Source organism: Meriones unguiculatus, chromosome 8, assembly GCF_030254825.1.
Source record: "Meriones unguiculatus strain TT.TT164.6M chromosome 8, Bangor_MerUng_6.1, whole genome shotgun sequence".
Lineage (NCBI taxonomy): Eukaryota > Metazoa > Chordata > Mammalia > Rodentia > Muridae > Meriones > Meriones unguiculatus.
Window position 1 is genome coordinate 46,651,904 of NC_083356.1, and position 22,427 is coordinate 46,674,330.

Below are 22,427 nucleotides of genomic sequence, written 5' to 3' on the forward strand. Positions count from 1 at the left end.
CTCCTCTGTGGCCTAACAAGACTGCTCCTCCCTCAGGGGAGGGAGGAGGAGGTCAAAGAGCCAGCCACTCAGTTCATGTCATAGACATCCCTGTTCTCCTTACTAGGGAAACACACTTTGATGCTAAGCTGCCATGGGATATGTCTGAGCAGGGGTTCTAGGTTATATCCATGCATTGTCCTTGGTTGACGAATCAGTATCAGAAAAGACCCCTGTGCCCAGATTTATTTGGTCCTTGTGGTGTTCCTGTCCTCTCGAAGTCATGGAAACTGAAATTCTTAACATCTGTGCACCATACAAAAGGGTAGGTAGGTACTGAAAGGTTGGAAAATCTTCTGGGATTCTGCTAGGTGTGGCTACTGCTCATACCTATATATTTCTAGGTATTTGAAATATATATTTCTAGGTATTCCAATTCTAGGTATTGGATGCTGACACTTAAGAATTGGGATGTGTTAAGAGAGTGTAAGGTCTGAGAGTACCCACAAGAGGAAGAAAAGCAGGTCATTCTACCACATTCTGCTTAGTCTCCTGGGGATGAGAAGAGAGTGAGGGAAGGCCACAAAACAGGTAATCTTCTAGAGAGCTGGTGATGAGACTGGGGGATTGGATTTGAAGGAGTGGAGGAACTGTGAAGACCTGATGCTTGCCTGTCTGCTTTGCTGGCCTACTTTACACTCGGGCAGGGTTAGCTGGAGAGAGAGAAGCAAATCATGCTACCGAACTGGGGATGAGACTGGGAGGTTGGTTTTGAGGGGAAGGAGGGAGATGTGAGGATCTGCAGTTAGCCTATCTGCTTCTATGGCTATAGTACTAGTTAATTATCCTGTTCAAGCTGGCATTACCCCATGGACAATTTTATCATCCCTTATACCGGGACTGCTGGAAGAAATCCAGATTTTGCAATTACAATACTCTCCTAAGGAGCCATTTGATGTTCATAAAAATCTAAAAAATACCATCTAGGGAACAAGGAGGCTGGGGCAGTGTAGAGATCCATTATCTCAGACAGCTTGAGAGGGCTTCTAAGAATAGGCTGTGGCACATAATCTTGTAACGACCTGTCCATTTCTCATTAGAAGGAAGCAGTGCAACCAGCAGCACAAACTATTTTGAAAGCTCTTTCATGAGTCTGTTTCCTTACATTCTCACTGTGGGCTTCTGGAAGGAATATGAGATGCTGAAAGAGAATTTCTAATATCAAGGCAAATAATAAAAATTTCTCTTGCCTTCTAATTGTAGAATTAGAAAATGAGATCAAGAAAAAAAATGCCAGGAAAAAATACTGCAGAGAATACATCAAGTGAATTTAAAATAAATCTTTACTCCCTCAGACTAAATAAGCTAAAAGATTAGATAAAATACCACATCCCATTTGTTATATGTTACATAACATTGTTGGCGCTAAGGAGGAACTTAGAACTTGGTAGTTATTATTTTTGTAATCTCTGTGATGATGGCTAAGATTGTAGCCTCGACATCTTATCTATGTGATTTTAGTCTTGGCTATTACTTATTAGCCATGAGAATAAAGCAGACACATCCTCTCTAATCTTTCACTTGCCAGTAGAACTAACAAACAGAATAAGTAAGTAATGGGAGCAGTGTGCTATGTAATCCATAAATAGCAACACATAATGTTAATAATAAATAAAGTATCAGGTATCACAATAAAACAATTTAAAAGGTGGTAGGATATATATATATAAATATATATATATATATATATATATATATATATATATATTTCATCCATATTTTCGGGTCTATATTCAATAGTCAACAGCATGTAGTTTGAAAAGTTGCTAACAGAGTGGAGGAATCTTTGATCTTTTTCTCATGCAATATGGAGGAATTAATTTACTTTTTTTGTCAAATGATTTTTTTCCCTGTACTTCACACTAACTTTCTTCATATGTCTTCTGGGATCTGATAATGCATCTTTCCCCAGGAATTTGCAATATGGTTGTTAGAATTAAAGTGGGCACGTCGTTTTGCCATTTTTCTCATGCTGCCAGTTACCTTGAACTAGACCTCTTCCAAGCTTCATTCTCTATACCCCTGTTCTTTGTTTGTTTCTCCAATGCATCACTTCTGGGTCCTAACAGCTTTCCTCCCTTTAAAGGAAATGTTTGGTATACCTCACAGCCTCTGCCACTTATACTGTTGATCCTTCTCTTTGATGCATACCCAAACTAATTTAGACTTTCCCTCGGGATCACCTCCATTCAATGCTACTGTTGTTCTCCAGAACCAACCATGAGAAATGATTTCTGTTCCCTGTGCCTCATCTGTGTGTCATTAGAATTATATCACACCACATAGTCCCTACAGCTGCTTAACTCAAAGGTAACACAGGGTAATGACCAGATAGGCTTCACTTCTTACTCCTCTTTTACTCACATGGCCACCTTGAAGATTTTATCTAACGCTCTCCAGTCTCAGTTCCCTTGTCTGCAAAATGGGAAAATATGGGAGGTGATTAGTATAAGAATTCTATTAGGTCATGGATATTAATGTTTAGTCTAAGCCTGTGTCACATAAGTGTTATATGTGTATATATCTGGCTCGGAATTCAGTCAGTCAGTCAAAGACATTATAAACCTTGTTATTTATAACATGTCAGACACTAGTTTAGGAGACTGCAGTCCAGTCAATTACCACAGACTATTATGGAAGGCTGAGAGATAGGTTGGTAAAAAATGACACCACGTACATTGATGACAAGGAAAGCACGACACTGCAGTAGATACTATGATGGGTAGGACTGAGTGAGTTAAATCCACTCACATTTTGGAGAGGCAGAAAAGCTTCCCAGGGGCTTTGGTATTAAAGATGTTATCTTAAAGGATAATGAGATTATATATATGGTGGTGCTGGTATGTAGTGATGATATGGTTGGTGGGTAGGACAGTCTTGGCAGAGGAGATCATGAAGACTATTCTCTGCAGGAGATGTGCAAGAATATATAGAAACCAAATGAGGCAATCAAACAGCTAAGGGAACTTCTGAGTACCTGGAGATGGTGAAAGCTATCAATAAATATTGGATTAATTTGTTGTCTATGCATAGATTGGTTGAATGCTCTGTTTTCTAAACTTGGCTAAATTCTTATGGCCTGTTCCTGGTATTTCCTACATTTCTTTACAACTTTGTTCACACAACAACAATGACAATAAAATCAATGGCTAAAGCAAGTGCTGTAGATGTAGAGTGCCTAAGTTAAAATCCCAGCATTTTTTTCACTCACTATTGGCCTTCACTTATTAACCCTCCACTTTTCTCTGTTCTGAAACAGATATTTTTTCAAGGTGCTTTTTTTTTTACTTAATTATTACAGTGGTTGACCCAATATATGTTACTAGCATAGCAGTTTCTCTTTCCTAAGCTTTTGCTGCATATATTTCTTCCTTTAAGACCAGACTATAAGCTCTGTAAGGTCAAAGACACCATTTTAAACATTTTCTTCTATCTGACAGGATACACCAATGCAATGCCAGCTCAACAATTTTAATAAATGTGTGCTGAGAGTTACATTAGTTTAGGAAGCTTAGAGTAGGGCACAGAGGTGTATATTCTGGTGATAAGCATGCCCAGGCATGTAATTTGTGATGCTGGTGGTGTGATCTTGTGATAGATGCTTAATCCTGCCATTATCTTAATTTTCCTATCTGTAAATGGTGATGATCAACACGGTGACCTCTTTAGCTTATTGTGAGCATTCAGTGGCTTTCCCTACATGAAACATTTACATCACAGCTTGTATTTCAGAGCTAGTGCAGTTATTATTATGCTGTTTGTTCTTTTAGCCTTAGAAGAGGAAATCAGAACTGAATGAGGTAAAAAAAAAAAAAAGTGTAAAAATAGAACACAGAAATAAAAAATTTTATTCTTCTTCTGTAGTCATTTTTACATGTGCAAAACGTTTATGTACCTTCACTACATTTTTAATTAGGTTATATATTTATTCACTTTACATCCTAATCGTAGATCCCTTCTTTCTCTTCTCCTGGTCTCTCCCTTCTCTCTCCCTCTTTTCTCACCCTGCTCCCTTATTTCTCAGAAAAAGTGGAGCTCCCCCCTACCAACTCACCGCAGCTCATCAAGTGGCATTAGGACTGAGTATATCTTCTTCTGCTGTGGTTTGCCGAGCCAGACCCACCAGGGGGAGGTGGTCAAACAGCAAGCGACAGAGTCCACGTCGGAGACAGTCCTCCCCCCTACACCTCCACCATCCTTTCTATGGAAATAGCATGAAGCTACATCTGTGTAGAGGGAGGGCCTAGGTCCAGTCATGCATGCTCCTTGACCCGGTGCTTCAATCTCCACAAGGCCCTTTGGGCCCTGGCTATTTGGCTCTGTTGGTCTTCTTTGTGGAGCTCCTGTCACCTCCATGCAGAGAGAAGTGAGGGTGATGATCAGATCTCGGGAGACTGGGGTGGAACAGAGCGTCTGCAGAGACAAGAGAAACGGTGGGTGGGGGAACTCTGTGACAAGCTGGAGACCTAAGAGCGTAGGCTTCTGGGAGGATATGGGGTGACTCTGGCTGAAACTCCTAGTAGCAGGGGCCATGGAGTCTGAAGAGGACACCATCTAACAAGGCAGGACAGTGGAGGGAGGGGAACACCAACCCACCCACAAAACCTTTAACTCAAAATTTACCCTGCCTACAAGATGTATAAAAACAAAGAACAGAGATTGAGGGAATAGCCAACCAATGCCTGGCCCAACCTGAGACCCACCCCCATGGATGAGAGCCAACCCCTGACACTATTAAAGATACTTCATTATGCTTGCATATAGGAGACTAGCATAGCTGTCCTCTGAGAGGCTACACCCAGCAGTGCATCAAAACAGGTGCTGAGACGCACAGCCAAACACTGGGGAAAGCGTGAGAAGTCTTGTGGAAAAGCAGAGGGAAGGATAAAAATATCTTCATGAAACATTCTCTCTACCTTGTATTCACTAGTTAACAAATTTCTAAATCCATCATAATCTGTGTCTTACTGTCCTGACACCAAGAAAAACCTACCATTGCAGCTTCAAAAAGTTACCAATTAATCACAGGTCCAATGTGATTTGACCCATCAAAGTCAGTTGTGGAACTAAATCGAAGTTTGCTAAGAGTCTGTAATCCAGCATGTTCATGGGGCTAACTAGGTAGAAGAGGAAAATACAATGTGCACACAAAACGCTAGGAGTTCAAATGGCAGAATTCCCAAGTTCTTAATCAAGTTTTAGGAATAATGTTTTCTATGTGAACAAGATCCACAAATGTTTAAAAAATTGACCTCCGATTGATAGCTGGACAACAGATGCATGTCATGCTCTGGCATCCAGCTGACAGCAGAGATGGCTAAGCCTGAGTGACTGCAAATGCCTTCAGCTGAGAAACAAAATATTCATATGATAGAATACTCTGTAGTATAATAAAGAATTTCTTTTAAAAGTCGTAAATTAAGATTGCCTCCTTTCAAATGAATTACAATGGTCACTTTCTTTGTAAAAACGGTGAAGCACGAGTCTTCTACCTGTATTCTATATAAGGCCACATCCTTAACCTTCCCATGTCTGCAATAAAAATGAGAGGAAACATTCCTTGGCCAATCTTCAATCAGTAATCCTGATGTTAGCTACCAAGTTGCATTTACAAATTTTTAATTCAGTCAGTAAGTTCACAAATGCCCAGGACTTGTTTGTTTCTTCTTCCTTTATTGACTTATACTGACTGTCTTTAGGAATTCCAGGTAGGAATTGTTTAGGAAGTTAATATTCCTGGGATAACCATGAGGAAGGCATCTTTCTGTCTTTCTTTCTTTCTTTCTTTCTTTCTTTCTTTCTTTCTTTCTTTCTTGCTTGCTTGCTTTCTTGCTTTCTTTCTCTTTTCAGGCTATGAAAAGGGGGGTAGGTTTTTTTCAAAGCATCTGAAAGTACATTTTCACTAAGAAACTTGGAAATTTGAACTTATAACTCACACATCTACTAAAGGGTGATTGTACGTAAAATAAGTGCATGGTGGGGGGGGCTTGCTGATCTGAACTCTTTTTTTTTCTTTGTAAACATCTTTTTATTAACAAAATATGAGCAATGTTTGTTGCTATTGTTGAGATATCTCCAACATGTCATCAAAAGATTTGATATCATTTTCCCCTTATGCTCCAACAACATGAGAAAGCCTACCTTATCAAATTATTGCTAATTGCTTGTCAGTTCATGATCTGAACTCTTAATGAGAAGGGGAGTGAGCTTCAGAACCACCACCAACCAGGTTTATAATATTTAGCCTTTTCAAATTATTTTGCAAGCTCTCAATATTAGCAATCTGAAAGTTTGGTCCCTGTTACTCAAAATTTGGTTCATATTAGCATACTGACTTATTACTGAGTTCATTTAAACTTTCCAGGAACTCTTTTGTTTCATTACCTCCTGGTAAGTTGTATGCAAATGCAATTCATACACACATAAACACACATACCCCCTCATACATTCATACACACAGCTATACTTGCGTACACACATTCATCCTCACGCATGCACACAAATGTTTATAAAAAGTAACTCTAATTAACTAGGTCTTAATTTTTTTTTTACTTTCAAAGCTGATGTTCTTTAAAAGTATTTGAAATTTATGTTGTATAAAGATACTCAGAAGATAAGAAAAACAATAGGGAAAATAATTATTTTATTCACCACTTATTCCTTTTTGTATTTCTTCAATGTTTCTCTATCTATCTATCTATCTATCTATTTGCATTTTGCCTAACATAAAATTATACAAATGGTATTCAGTCATTAACTAAATGAAACATAAACATAATTGTTGATTTTGAAAGTGAGAACATTAAAGCCTAAACTGAACCTCAACAAATGCTGATGTTTGTCTTGTTTAATTGGATTGAATTGGTTGAGTCTATTTTTTGAGCTATTATGAACCCTTGTTTTCATAGAACTTGTATGAATTGTTATTATGCTGCTCTAACCAAACACCTGACAAATAGCTTGAGGAGCAAAAGGTGTATTTTGTTGTCCTGGTTTGAAGAGATATAATCCATCATAGTATAGAAGGTCTGGTGGCCACAGTTTCCCCATGGTGGGATCAGGCAAAAAATGGGACTCTTCACCTCCTCACATCTACATGAACAAGAAAAGAGAAAGAAGAATCCTGTCATTTGGCTGCTTTCACTATTTTATTCATTCTGAGGCTAAAAACTATTCCATGGTGCTGCCTTGAGGGTGGGTCTTCCCCAATCCCTTGGTCCTGTCTGTAGACTCTCTCAGACATAACCCAAAGTGTGTGTCTTCAATATGCTAGGTGTTTCTTAATCCAGGCAACTTGAGAAACAAAATTAGTTATGACAAAACTCAGATATGTTCAACGGCCTTTTTATTTTTTTTTCTTTTTGAGTAGGAAGCACAGTATCTGAACACGTACCTGCTCACTACATTCCTATTTTAACATTGCCAAAAGGATTTTGTTTTATGGGAAAAAAAGAGGAAATTGCCTAAGCAACCAGAACTCTGACGTATGATTATATGCCGTGCTTTTTAAAAATATTCTGAGCAGGACACACAAATGTTCACTTAAATCAGATAGTTGTGAAATGTGGCGTATCTGGTTGCCCTGTTTAATGAAATGTTCTTTCAGATGAGATTATTTTTCATGGCAGAGGCTATCAACAGCAGCTTAATAAAATCAGCATGGTTTTGGCATAAAAACAGACATGTTGATCAATGGAATAGAGTTGAAATTCTGATGTCCACACACCCTAGAGTTGAAATTCTGATGTCCACACACCCATGGACATCTGATTATTGACAAAAACGCCAAAAATGTACCCTGGAGAAAAGAAAGCATCTTCAATAAATAATCCTGGTCAAATTGAATAGCTTCATGTAAATAAATGAAAATAGATCCATATTTATCACTATGTACAAAATTGATGAACAACCTCAATATAAGGGAAGATACTTGAATCTAATAGAAGTGAGAGTGTGGACAATTTGTGGCACAGGAAAGGACTTTTGAACAGGATCCCGGCATGACAGGCATTAAGATCAACAACTGATAAATGAGACCTCATGAAGGAAAGACACTTCCCTACAGAAAAGGACACCATCATTCAAGCAGAACAGAATACTTCAGAATGGAAGATAGTCTTCACAATTATACATCTGACAAGATGTTAAGATCCAGGATATACGAACAACTAAAAATGAATATTAATAAAACAAACAACTCAATTTGTTAAAGTAAAACAGTAAAATTTGTTACTGTACTGGCTAGTTTTATGCCAACTTGACACACCCTAAAATCAACTGAGTGGAGGGAACTTCGGTTTAGAAAGTGCCTCCATGAGGTTGGATGTAGATAAGCCTATTGGGTGTTACCAATCACAGATTTTCTTTGTGGGGATCAAGACCAGAGCGGAAGTGAGCCCACGCAGAATTCCTGGAATCAGACTCCAGAGACCAGACCCAAAGGTGCAGATCTAACTTTATTATCTAGTGTAATCGCCTTTAAATGATTGAAAAGCCAGTCAAATCATCCCTTGCTAGCCTCAAGCACCAGTATCAATCAATCTGGTTGGAGTAACTATAAGGAAATGTGGGAGATGTGGGGGTGGGGAGGGCACGGGGCAAGGTTCCCTTAGGAGACATCTGTAAAAAAGGAGAAAGCATAATTGCCCTAGCCTTGGGTCCATGTTGAGACTTCACTAGTGTGCTCGGAGTCCCTAGTAGATCAACACTGTGTGCAGTGGATCAGGACTTTTGAGGAGTTGTAGGAGTCACTGACACTTCTCTTGTCATTACCTGTGGGCCTTAGAAATGCTTACCTCAATATTCCTCACATTTCTTAATTAGTAAATCATGTGAGAGGGCCCATCCCATGGTAGGTGATGCCATCCCTGGCCTGGTGGTCCTGTTCTATAAGAAAACAGGCTGTGCAAACCATGATGAGCTAGATAGCCAGTAAACAGCATCCCACCATGGCTTCTACTTAAGCCCCTATTTCTGGATTCCTGCCTTGTGTGTATTTCTACCCTCACTATTTTAGATGTTGAACACACATAAATATTATATGTGTATACATACACACGCATATGAAAGGATATCTATATCCTTTTTTAATGTATTTATATATCCTCTCTTCTACCCAAGTTGCTTTTGGTCATGGTGTTTCATCTCAGCAAGAATAACCTTAACTAAGACAACTACAAAACTAAATCAAGCTCTCAAAGCATAAAACACAAATGGCTGTTGAACACTTTTAAAATATGGTCCCCTAAGCCATTAGAAGAGTGGAAATTAAAACTACTTTGATATTTCATCTTACCCCAGCCAGAATGGCCAAAATCAATAAAATAAATGACCACAGCGGATGCTGGCAAAGATGCAGAGAAAGAGAAACGCTTATCCTCTGTTGCTGGGAGAACAGATAGGTATAGCCACTGTGGAAATCTGTGCGGTGTTCCTTCAGAAGCTAGAAATAGGTGTCCCTCAAGATAAGAGACATTCCACTCTTTGAAATATACCAAAAGGATTCTATGTATTACTACAGAGATACTAATTCATCCATGTCCATGGTTGTTCTTCAGAGTAGCCAGAAGTTAGAGACAGCCTCAATGTCCATCAGCTGGTGAATGGATGAGTGTGGTACATTTACAAACTAGAATATTATTCAGCTGTTAAGAAAAAATAATTTATAAAAATTTCAGGTAGATGAATGGAGTTGGAAATATTCATTCTGAGTAAGGTGATCTAGACACAGAAGACAAGCATCGTGTGTTTTCTCTTATATGTAGAAGTTAGTGGTTATTTTAAAATTGTATTGCAGTTTTTCTCTTAACTTGGCAAGCCCCCAAATAACTGAGACTGGACTATTTATTTAACAAGCTCTATGGCACAACAGCTGGGTAGTATTAATTTAATTTTAACTTCTAAGCTAATCTAGCTACCTCCCAGCTGAAATCTCTGAGATCTTTCCATCTTGTGGCTTTCTCTGATCCAGCTGCTCTCTCATGCTGTCTCCTACACCTCATCCCATGGCGGAATCCCAAGTTCATCTCTCTGTCTTCTTTACTGACTGGCAGAAAGTCAAGCCCTATTCTTTCCCCTGCTCAGTCATTGGCTGTTAAGCTTCTTTATTGACATGACTGGAAACATTTGGGAGGAATATTTACACAACATTGAGACAGGTGATTCTCATAACAGATAAAAACCAGATATGGGGGCACAGAAATATGGTCTTTGAATCTTTACACAGTGTACAATAACATTATTCCTATCTGGATGTTAGTATTAAGCTTTTGATGTATGTGTTTCATTTAGAGTATCCACAGAGGTTATGTAGCTAGTAAGAAACCAGGGAGAAAAAGAAGATCATCTAAGGAAAGGGGAATATAAAATATGTTAAAAATAAATAAAATAGAATGGAAGGATTAAAAGGGTAAAAGGCAAGCAGGATAGAAGAGGAGAGATGGGGACGGAGAAGTTTCGCCTTTTGAAAAGCCATATGGAAATCTAATACAGTAGAAGCTTCCTAAAACATATATACATATAAATAGAATTTAAAGGCAGTTACCATATAATGGGGGAAACAATGCCCCAAGGAGATATCATAAGCTACCAAATAAAACACCAAGGATCCAAAATGGTTTATACCTTTTTGAATCGTTGCTAAAGTGGCCCAGCTTACTTCCCCCGAATATTATCGGCTATTGCCTTCAAAGACCTTGCAGTCCTTGAACTTCCTACTGTCAGAAACCATTCTGTTAAAGGATCTCAACTGGCAAGTGGGCCTTCTGGAAAGGAATCCAGTATTTTGCAAAGTCTGTGACATGACCCCAGAACTGCTTCCAGCCTCTGAAACGATGTCAAGAGCCACTGATTTGGGGAAGTTCAGTAGGTGTCAGACTTCTCTGGAAGGAATCCAGAACTTTGTAAAGTCTGTGCCGGGATGCACCCCAGATTTGCTTACAACTTCTCACAACCCTGTCATTTGTGCTCTGCTGCATCTCTCTAAAATCTGGTGTGAAACCCCACTTTCTGGGTATTTACTCACTCTGATTGAACAAACTTCCTGCTGGATCTTATTGAAGATGTACTGTTGTTCAGATGAACTAATTTCTGATTATGGAATTCTTGATTAGATTCAAACAATTTTAAAGTTAAATTGTTTTAGAAACTCTAAAACAATTTTAGAAAGTGAATGGCTGCAATAAATAACTCAAAAATAAATACCTCCAAATACCTCAATGGAAGACAGTCTTTTATAATTTTTTATTAATTACACTTTATCCACTTTATATTCCCCTGTAGCTCCCCCCCTCCTCCCCTCCCAACCCTCCCTTCCTCTCCATTCTCCACCTATGCCCCTCCCCAAGTCCACTGATAGGTGAGGTCTTCTTTTCCTTCCATCTGATCCTAATCTATTAGGTCTCATCAGGAGTGGCTGCATTGTCTTCCTCTGTGGCCTGGTAAGGCTGCTCCCCCCTCAGGGGGAGGTGATCAAAGAGCAGGCCAATCAGTTCATGTCAGAGACAGTTCCTGTTCCCATTACTATGGGACCCACTTGGACACTGAACTGCCATGGGCTACATCTGTGCAAGGGTTCTAGGTTATTTCCATGCATGGCACTTGGCTGTAGTTATAGTCTCAGGAAAGACCCCTGTGCTCAGATTTTTTGGTTCTGTTGTTCTCCTTGTGGAGCATCTGTCATCTCTAGATCTTATTATTTCCCACTTCTTTCATAAAATTCCACGCACTCTTCCCAAAGGTTGCCCATAAGTCTCAGTATCTGCTTTGATAATTTGCAGGGAAGAGCCTTTCAGAGGCCCTCTGTGGCAGGCTCCTGACTTGTTCCCTGTTTTCTCCTTCTGATGTCCATCCTCTTTACCTTTTGGGATGGGGATTGAGCATTTTTGCCAGAGTCCTCCCTCGTGATTAGTTTAAGTGTACAGATTTTAGTAGGTTTATACTATATTGTATGTCTATATGAGTGAGTATATACTGTGTTGTCTTTCTACTTCCAGAATAGCTCACTCAGGATGATCTTTTCCTGTAGATGTACCACAATTTCTGTATCCATTCCTCAGTTGAGGGACATCTGGGTTGTTTCCAGCTTCTGACTATTACAAATAAAGCTGCTGCAAACATAGTTGAACAAATGTCCTTGTTGTGTACTTGAGTCTCTTTTGGGTATATGCCTAGGAGTTGTATAGCTGGATCTTGAGGAAGCACTATTTCTAGTTGTCTGAGAAAGTGCCAAATTGATTTCCAGAGTGGTTGTACAAGTTTACATTCTCACCAGCAGTGGAGGAGGGTTCCCCTTTCTCCACAACTTGTCTAGCATGTATTGTCACTTGAGTTTTTCATCTTAGCCATTCTGATGGGTGTAAGGTGAAATTCTAGGGTTGCTTTGATTTGCATTTCCCTGATGACTAATGACATTAAGCATTTCTTTAAGTGTTTCTCTGCCATTTGATATTCCTTTATTGAGAATTCTCTGTTTAGCTCTCTTCTCCATTTTTTTTATTGGATTACTTGATTTTTTGCTTTTTAACTTTGTATTTTATATATACTGGATATTAGCCCTCTGTCAAATATAGGGTTGGTGAAGATCCTTTCCCAATCTGTACACTGTCATTTTGTTCTGATGACGGTGTCCTTTGCTTTACAGAAGCTTTTCAGTTTCATGAGATTCCATTTATTGATTGTTGCTCTTAGAGCCTGTGCTGTTGGTGTTCTCTTCAAGAAGTTGTCTCCTGTGCTAATGAGTTCCAGGCCCTTCCCCACTTTTTCTTTTAACAGGTTTAGTGTATCTGGTTTTATATTAAGGTCTTTGATCCACTTGGACTTTAGTTTTGTGCAGGGTGATAAGTATGGGTCTATTTGCATTTTTCTACATATAGACATCCAGTTAGACCAGCACCATTTGTTGAAGATGCTATCTTTTTTTTTCCATTGTATGATTTTGGTATCTTTGTCAAAGATCAGGTGAGAAGACAGTCTTGACACAGATTTTGTGTCTCTAAGATAAGCCTCCACTCACGAATCCTGGTATATACCATAAATGTAGGCAAGTTGATTTAAACTTCCCATGAACCCAAAATATAATGGTGCTACCTAGAAGTGTCTAAATTAAATGCAAATCTTAATGTAAAAATATATACAAACTGTTTTGTCATGATTCCTTATACATTGTCACCTTGTTACAGCATTATATACTGTCATTTTAAATTTACTTTGTTTCTTAGAAAGAATGATAACATTATTGTCCTGAACTTATTATAACTTAGAGTTATCTTTAAAATGTGTAGCAGGTAAGTATTAACAGAAAAAAAACCATATATTCTCGTAATTTTTAGACCCTGTTAAACTTTAGGCCTTGTCAACCTTTGTCACTCTGAACGCACTATGAACTTAGTAATGAATACATAGTTAAGAAATGTTTAGTTTTCAAACATGTAACCTGTTGTATTTTAGAATTTATCTGTTTTGTGATTAATTGCCTCTTTGACTATGAGGTAATTCCTTTGTCTCAGAAGTACAAAATTATAAGAGAGGGTGGAAGCCCATTGAATGGAAGCTTGTAAGGGTTGAAGGCTGCTGAAATTCACTTCATCCATGAGTTGTACATATGTAAATACATGCGTCTTTCTATCTGTTTTTGTAGATATGTTACTTGAGTGTATGTCAGTTTGTCTGTACACAACGAGCTCCTTTTGTATCATCCATTGAATGTGTGTAGGAATATGTACAGGTCTATATGTCTGATTGCTTGTCTATGTGTACATATGGGCTGACACTATGGAACTGGCGGCCTAAACTTGCTGCAGTTTCTGCAGTGGAGATGCTAGAATTCAACATCACTGTCATATGGAAGCTTGTGGGAATTTGTTAAAGTTAAAGGTAGAGTTTTTAACTTCATCCACATTTTCTCCTTGAACGCTTATGTATATGAATGGTCTATTTTTCCATCTCTTATTACTTGTTGTTCTGTAGATTCACTAATAAGTTAACAGACTCAGGGTTTGCTATCAGCAGGCACACTTTAACTTAACTGGAGGTCACCACAGCTGCCTGCTTCTGCACAGGAGCTAATCACAGATCAAAGAGCTGCCTTTTTACAACCCCCTGAAGTTTTAGCTGGGAGCTGCTCTACAGCTGACTTTTTGCAGGGGGAAAAAAAAGCAGACAGTTTAAGATTTCCTCCTAATCAGCGGTGTAGCCAGTCCCTAACCTAGTGAAGGAACCTAGACCTACTCCCCTATTCTTTTTTCTTTTAATCATCCATCATGACCAGTTGCCTGGGTTGTCAGCTCAGCTGCAATCCAAGAGATAAAGCAAAAGGGGATTCTGCATCTCATCCCAGATCCTACCCTGAACCCTGGAACCTTGACAAAGCAGAGAGCTACATCGGCAGCAGACTTTGGCATCTTACTCCCCAGACTAAACAGGCAGGTAAATATAAGGTGTACCCAATTTTCTTGTCCTTCAAACAGGTGGTGTGTCCACAATGGAAACAGTGTTGTGCAAAGTCACAGAATAGGTATATGAGAAAATAAGAGTCTGTGATGTCAAGTTAAATGCTGAGCATATGGAAATCATAAAAGATTGGCTTGATGCAATTTCATCAAATGTTGAGGAGATTAAAAGGAAAGTCAAGACCTTGAGCCACTGTATCCACATATGGACGAAGGCTCCTCAAACCAAAATTGACTTTCTCAGAAAGTCCTACCACCCTAACAGCAGGAACCACCAGCACATTTAATAATTTGAAGTTCCGGAGCTTGTCTGGGCTGTAATTCAACAGAACACCCACAGTCAAGCTTAAAGGCCATTCTACCTTTCTTTAAAGTGCCTGATACTACATCCACATCCAAACTTTACATAACTAAAGAAAAAATAATAATAATCTGTTCTTGGGCCTGGCAAGATGAGCCAGTGGTTAAGAGCACTTGCTTCTCTTGCAGAGAACTCTGTTTTGATTCCCAGCACCCGCATGGCAGCTCACAACCATCTGTAACTTCAGTTCCAGGGGACCCAACACACAAGTGCCTGCAGGCAAAACATGCATTAAAAAGAAGAAATAATTGTTTTAAAAGAACCTGTGTTCTCTTATTCATTATCTTCTGAATAAAAAGAGAATATATGTGCATCTCAACAATATACAGTCTTAGTAAATCCTATTTTTCTAGTGCTTTATTAGAAAAATGGTTCAACAACTGCATGTAACTCATTTTTTAATTTTTTCATTTAAATTAAATTTTTAATTTTTTTTTTAAATTTAAGTCTCTCAGTAACTGTGAAGTTGTCAGGTAATATCAGGTACAAACATATTAATTTTAAAAATTTAAGACACCAAAGTACTAGCATTGTCCTTTCAGCAAAAAGACAAAGTTTCTAAGCATAAAAATAGTGTTTTGATATCACAAAAGCTGGGAATCTGTACACGTCCAGTACCAGATCAAGCCACCACGCATCATGAAATAGATGGGCTAGATCATCTTCTAGGCTCCACTCCTTCAGGAGCTACTGGCAATGGATGGATTCTAAAGAGAATCACTCCTTTGTTCAATACATGGTCACTACTAGGGTTCCCATGTTCTAGTTGATGGGTGCACACCCGTGCATATACTGATGCTCACTAGACTTACTGGGGTTTTTAAGAAGACATGGAGATGGAGATGGAGATCAGCAGTTAGGCTGGCTAAGCAGTTACTACTCAGAGGAAGAGTAGTATCTTCCTCTGTACCTACAAAGTGGCTAACGACCATCTGTAACTCCAGTCTTAGGGGATCTGATGCCTTCTTCAGGCAGTTGAAAGCGATATATGTACATGGTGCATAAACATACACACCTAGAAAATAATGCTTAATAAAAGGTGTGAAGTTGGAAGAAGGACATGTGGAAGGAGACATAGAAGGGCTTGGGGAATGGGTACCAGTTATGATCATATTTTATTGCGTAAACACATGAAAATTCTTAAAAATAAAGATTTAAATGTTTGGTGATATCTCCATAAACAAATGGTTTTTTTTTAATACTAACTTGCTTATTTCATCATTGCTGTCAAGAACTTCACAATACAAAGCATAAAGTGTAACATATAGATGGAGAGAAAAGGAAGAGCAAAAAGAATGAACTAAGGCAGAAATTTAAAAGAAAAAGTATTTGGCATCACAGAGGTGCCAGAATGACAAGTCAGAAATCACTGATATAAAAGGCGTGCTGTTTTATTTAAGTATTTTACAATAAATAATATTTTTGTCATTAATTTCTGAACTTAAATTCTCTAAGCAAGAGTCAGTTGCTTCATTGGTTGTTGGGAGATCATTCTGAAACAAATAAATCTGCTCTGGGCTACAGGAAGACTCTCAAGAGGAGATACTTCCCAACTGGTTGTCTAATACCAAGTAACTGATTATTCCTGAAATAATATACAAAGAAGTAACATTATTCAGACTGAATAGGTTGATTTCTATATTTAGGAACGTGTGTGTGTGTGTGTGTGTGTGTGTGTGTGTGTGTGTTAACAATGAAAAAAAAAAGAGGGCATGAATTTGAGAGAGACAAAAGGAGTTCCATGGGAGGTGTTGAGGGGAGAAGAGAGAAGGGGAGAAAATATGTAATTATGTCGTGATTTTAAGCCCCCACCCCTGCACCTACATATCAGCTGTGCAGCTTGGTTATCATATGGGTCCCCTAACAATGGGAGTAAGAGCTGTTCCTGACCCTGTTACCTGCCTATGGTTCTCTTTTCACTAGCTGGGCTGCCTTGTCTGGCCTAAGTGGGAAACAGTGTGCCTAGTCCTGCTGAGATTTAATGTGCCAAGGCTGGTTGGTAGCTATTGGGGGCCTCCTCTTCTCTGAGGACAAGAGGATGGAAGAAAGGAGGGAGGGATGTGAAAGTGGGATCAGGAGGAAAGGAGGGAGATGAGGCTGTGAATGGGATGAAGGAAAATAAGTAAGTAAATAAATAAATAAACCAAGCAAACAAACAAATAGTTAAACATTACCATTCATCTTTCTCTGTTTCCTGGCTGCAGATGTGATGTAAACAGACACCTTAGAATCCTACCACAATGCCATCCCTGCCTTAATGAACTTAATTCTTCAAAACTGTTAACCAAAACAAATCATTATTTTCTTAAGTGGGTTTTGTGAGAAATTTTGTTATGACAGGAAAAGTAACCAGTACAGATGACTACATATCTATCACTTAGTATACAGTAACTCTCTGCAGTTGGACAAAAAAGAGCAGGAGTCATCATGTCATTCTGATTGACACTGTTACGTGAACTGTCAAAGCATGGTGTGCCATTCTCAACAGTAGGTCCACTTTATATTAGTTCAGGGAACTTTATTCATTAGATTCCCTCAAGACAGCCAAGACAAGATTTTGCAGATAAGACTTTCTAAGGGCAAAGCTTTGGGTCTGCTATGTTAACTGTTTTCCATTGAGCTAAGCCTCACTACAGTCTAAAGTTGATTGAGTTTAAGGTAGAATCTCTCTGTTTTACCTTACATCAGACCTAGAATGCCACAATTTATCTATATCAGTCACCAGAAATTGGGATGGTATGCTGGTTTGAAAGATAATGCCGCCACAGCCTTATATGTTTGAATACTTGGTCCTAAATTAGTAAAACTATTTGGGAAGGATTAGGAGGTATGGTCTTATTGGAGAAGGGTGGGCTTTGAGGTTTCAAAAGACTCATGTCATGCCCCGTGTGTCTGTCTCTCTTCATTTCCTTCTTGCAGATCAAGATATAGCCTCTCAACTGTGCCTGCCTCTATGCCTCTCCTCCATTACTATGAACTATTAACTCTCTAAAGCCGTGGGTATAATTAAAAGCTTTCTTTTGTAAGTTACTTTGGTCATGTTTTATCACAGCAAAAGCGGAGATAATGGTGAGTAAAGGATAATGGATAATATCAAGTCTTTAATGAATAAATTCATCTGACAGATGCAAAAAATCTGAAAAATTTTCAATAATCCTTCATCTAATTTCCAACACCGCATAGGGCTTTTACTTGAGATATTTTTGACCCTTAAATCTACACTAAATCTTCTTTTTCTTATGAAATTAGATCCTTCAGTATGGCTGAAGAAGCTTGAAGTCTCTTTTGGAAACTGTGTGTCATAGCACCACAGATGTTAGAACCAATGATGACATCTACATTGTCAATAAGAAGCAACAATTTGATGATTGTATATAAAGATCAATTTTCAAAATGCTACACAAGGAAAATGAAGTCAGTGGGTTCAAACTATTTCTTAAACTGTATATGAGCACTGCTTTTTTTCAGAGAAAGTTTAATCACTAAAAGCTGTGTGTCTTTGGACAATTAGGCTCCCAAATATCAGATTTTTAATCAGTGTAGTAAGAGAGTTGAGTTTTAGTGTTTCAAGTCCTCTGTCACTAAAGCCAGATTCTGATTCTGTCGGTTTAAGAGTCCTACTGCATGCTGTTATGTTGACATGGTGAAAAAGTCATAATGCTGTGAATCAAGATTCTCATATCTCCTTGAAATGCACAGGTAGGAGGAAGAGCATCAGAAAGCATGACAACCAAAGAAAGGTAGCAGATTCAAACAACCTGCAAGGGTCGTCCAAGTTTTTGCCCTACTCATGAACTTTTTATTGGATCACACAGAATGAGTTCCTATGCGCCAGCTGCACTTCCCAATCTTGGTTTTTAATAATAAAGAAACCAGCACATTAATTTTTAAAAACAGGAAATGATAGGGCAAAGACTCCATAAACAGCTGAAATGTTAATCACACAAAAGCTCCCAGAGCAATTTCACTCTGGAGGCCTCATGATTATGCATTACAATGGGAGTTTTCATCAGAACACTGACCCTAGGATGGGCTGCTGAACAAGGGACACCTAAGGCAATCTGAAACTCTAAGCCAGGTCCTCTGGGGCAGGCAACCAGGAGAAAACATTCAAGAAGAACAATTGCCTAATGTGTGGGGAAAAGTACTAAGTCTATACTGAGTGGCTCTAGAAACTCAGCATATATTATCACAATGGACTGTGAAACCCACCAAAAACCATCCTTGCTTCACTAGTGAGGAGAGTCTGGCACAGAACAAGTGGAAAATTCCCTTAAACTCACACCATCATACAGTGCATTGCATTTCTGTGGCCATGGTCTTGCTGTACTTTACCACTTTGAAAGAACAAGAATTTATTATTTCATGGAGTCTCTGGGTCAGGAGTCTGGGTAGAAACTCTTTAGACCTTCTGTTCAGGGTCTCCCTGGGCTGAAATCCAAGTGTCAGCTGGAGCTGTAAATCTTATGTGAGGTTTGCAGCTGGGTTTTACAAGTGCAAGGGGTGTTTGTAGGATTCATCTGCTTGTGGTTGTATTACTGAGATTTCTCAACAGCTGTCATACAGGAACTCTTCTCCACTTGAAATCACACATGGCCATTGCCTTGGGCCTTTCTCAGGCACTTTCACTTCGCTGTAATGCTCTTCTAGGCCACGGGGATTCTCTAGTGTTTCGTTTTGCCGCTCCTCAGGTTAAGTCGTGGACACCCCAAATAATTTCCCCATTCGTTGACCCACAGTCAAAGGCTTAGTATTTAATTATAACCATAATATTCAACTGTATCTGCAGATTGCATTCATAATCCACTTGGGAGTGAGCAGTTATGGACAGTGTGGCTCATTGTTTAATTATGCTGACCACACGCAGCCAGTTAACTGCACAGCTGGAGCATAACTTCACGCCTCTTCACCTCTTAATACAAGTGTTGCCGGCACTTGCCTGGGACAAAGTCGGGACTTACCAACATTTCTAATCATGTCAAGTTGTCTCAAGAACTGAGAGAGATGAGTGAAGCCCCAGCTTGCCTGGAATTACTCAGGGAGGGGTGTGGCAGAGAGTTCTGGTTTCTTTGTTCCATCTGAGTGGAATAATCCCTACAAAATAAGCATTCCTATTGTAAAGACCAGAGCATTAGGAAGAATCTGCCAGTTCAGACCCAGGAGCTTTATTTTCTTGAATATCAGATCATCTTCAGGTTTATGCTTTACTCTGCTTATTCTTTCTGCCATATTTATAAAGTACTTGCTCTGAGTGTCATAGAGGATACAAAGACCAGGCCCTGCTCTAAAGAACTTTAGATCTAAAGTTGTGAAAAGACACAAAATATTTCATTCAGTATATCTCTGTAAATTGAAGTTTTATCTGAACAGTCTGGAAATGTTTTAGAATTCAATCTGATTTTTTTAATTTAGCATTTTTGAATTTTTTGAATTTATAAAATAATTACATTATTTATGCCATCGTTTTCTTCCTACTACCTCTCCCATGTATTGCACCCCTGGCCTTGCCTTAAATTCATGCCACATTTTCATTGTTGTTGTATATATGTCCCGTAAGTATATAAATACTACCACATTAGTTGTTCACATATCATTTTAGGACTGACCTCTGGGTATTGATAATCAGTTAGAGGTTTCTTCCCTGGGGAAGACATTTTCTAAGTAATCTGTAAGGGTAGAAAAGGTTGTTTAGTAAAATAGCAGCAGTGAAATGCCAATAGAGCTTAGGACCAACAGGACACTAACCTTTAAAGGTTTTCCGTGATCATCTGTGCCCACAACCTTCTTTACCCCATCACACCTTTGTCTTAGCTGTCAAGTCCTAAAGGTATTTCCTGGGAGCCCACCTGCCATGCTGGCCAGGAAAGCAGGTTGGAATTTTTTTCTTTTTTCTTTTCTTATTAATATTATTATTAGTTACATTTTATTAATTCTGTATCCCAGCTGTATCCCACTCCTTTATTCCCTCCCAACCCTACCCTCCCTCCCTCATCTCCTCCCTGCCCCTTTCCAAGTCCATGGATTAGGTAGGACCTCCTCCCCTTTCATCTGACACTTTTTATCAGGTATTTTCAGGACTGGCTGCAAAGTCCTCCTCTGTGGCCTAGCAGGACTGCTCCTCCCTTGGGGGGTGGGGAGGTCAAAGAGCCTGCCATTGAGTTTTCTTCCAAATCCCCTAGTCTTATCCTTAGCTCTGTAGTAGGCCACCTGCTGTAGCCCTTCATCCTCTCTGTCCCTATTCCCAAGGGACTAAACAGATTCTGGTGGTACACCCTGACCTGCTTTCTACTGTGGACTCTCTTATCCCTCATTTCTTCTAGCCTGTCTCAATTCATAAGTGGTAGCTCCAAATATCAGGAAATACATTCTACATGAAACCCAGTGTGGCCACATCTGGTAGGATCTCAGAAGCATTTCCTAGAAGGAAACTCACAGCCACCACACTCTCCTAGGAACCAAAGACAACAACATAAATCAAGGAACAACTCATACACAAGACCACATATCAGCAATGATCTAAAACCTAGATGCCTAGACAACAGTGTGAAAGTAAAATCAATAGCAGTCAGGACAGTAACCCTACAATGGGTTGAAGCACAAGGTAGAACTTCAAAATAGCTATAATGAATATGTTGGAAGTTCTTAAAGAGTATATGAATAAACCCATTAGTGAAATCTTTGAAAACACAAACATAGGATGGAATGCAATGAAGAAAACAGTTCAAGATATAAAAATGGAAATACAATCAATAAAGAAAACCCAAACTGCAGGAAGTCTGGAAATAAAAAGCTTAGGAACTTGAACAAGAACCTTAGAAACAAGCATTACCAACAGAATACAAGAGATAGAAAAGATAATCTCGACACTGAAAAAAAAGATAAAAGAAATGAATACTTTGGACAAAAAAGAATCCATGCACAAACAAATTCAGGTACAAGAAATTCAGTAAATCTACAAAAATACTAAATCTACAATAGGAATAGAAGAATGAAAAGAAACCCAGGTAAAAAGGCACAGCTTAAAATATTTTCAACAAAATCATAGAAGATAATTTTCTGGACCTAAAGAAGAAGGTGCCTATAAAGATACAAGAAACACACAGAACACCCAATAGATTGAACCAGGAAAGAAATACCACCATGTCACATAAGAATCAAAACATTAACCATGTAGGAGAAAGAAAGAATGTTAAAATCAGAAAATAAAAAGATCAAATAACATATAAAGGCAGACTTATTAAAATAACATTTCAATGGAGACTCTAAAAGCCAGAAGGGAATAAACATATGTTTTATAAACTAAGAGATCACAGATGCCTGCTCAGACTATTATCCACAGTAAAACTTCCAATTTAATAGATGAAGAAAGAAGGACAATCCATGATAAAACCAAATTTAAGCAATATCTATCTACAAACACAACTTTATAAGAGGCACAAGAAGGAAAACAGCAAACTAAAGAGGATATTCAAACCCAAGAAAACACAAGAAATGAATAATAGCAGACTAGCAAATCAAACAATATTCACAGGGAGAGCCATACAACAACAACAAAATAACAGGAATCAACAAACACTGCT

General features: G+C 38.7%; 1 long non-coding RNA gene across 2 annotated transcripts in view; it reads right to left on the reverse strand.

Annotated features, from left to right (window-relative positions):
- Nucleotides 1-22,427, reverse strand: part of LOC132655827 (uncharacterized) — a 196,390-nt gene that overhangs the window by 113,675 nt on the left and 60,288 nt on the right. The window contains exons 3-4 of one of the 2 annotated variants that reach the window (XR_009593707.1): nucleotides 4,094-4,452; nucleotides 2,404-2,454 (exon numbers count right to left, since the gene is read on the reverse strand). This is a non-coding gene — a long non-coding RNA (uncharacterized LOC132655827). Of the gene's footprint in view, nucleotides 1-2,403; nucleotides 2,455-3,864; nucleotides 4,453-22,427 lie in introns of those variants that run through there. The other variant, XR_009593706.1, reaches the window with a different exon arrangement.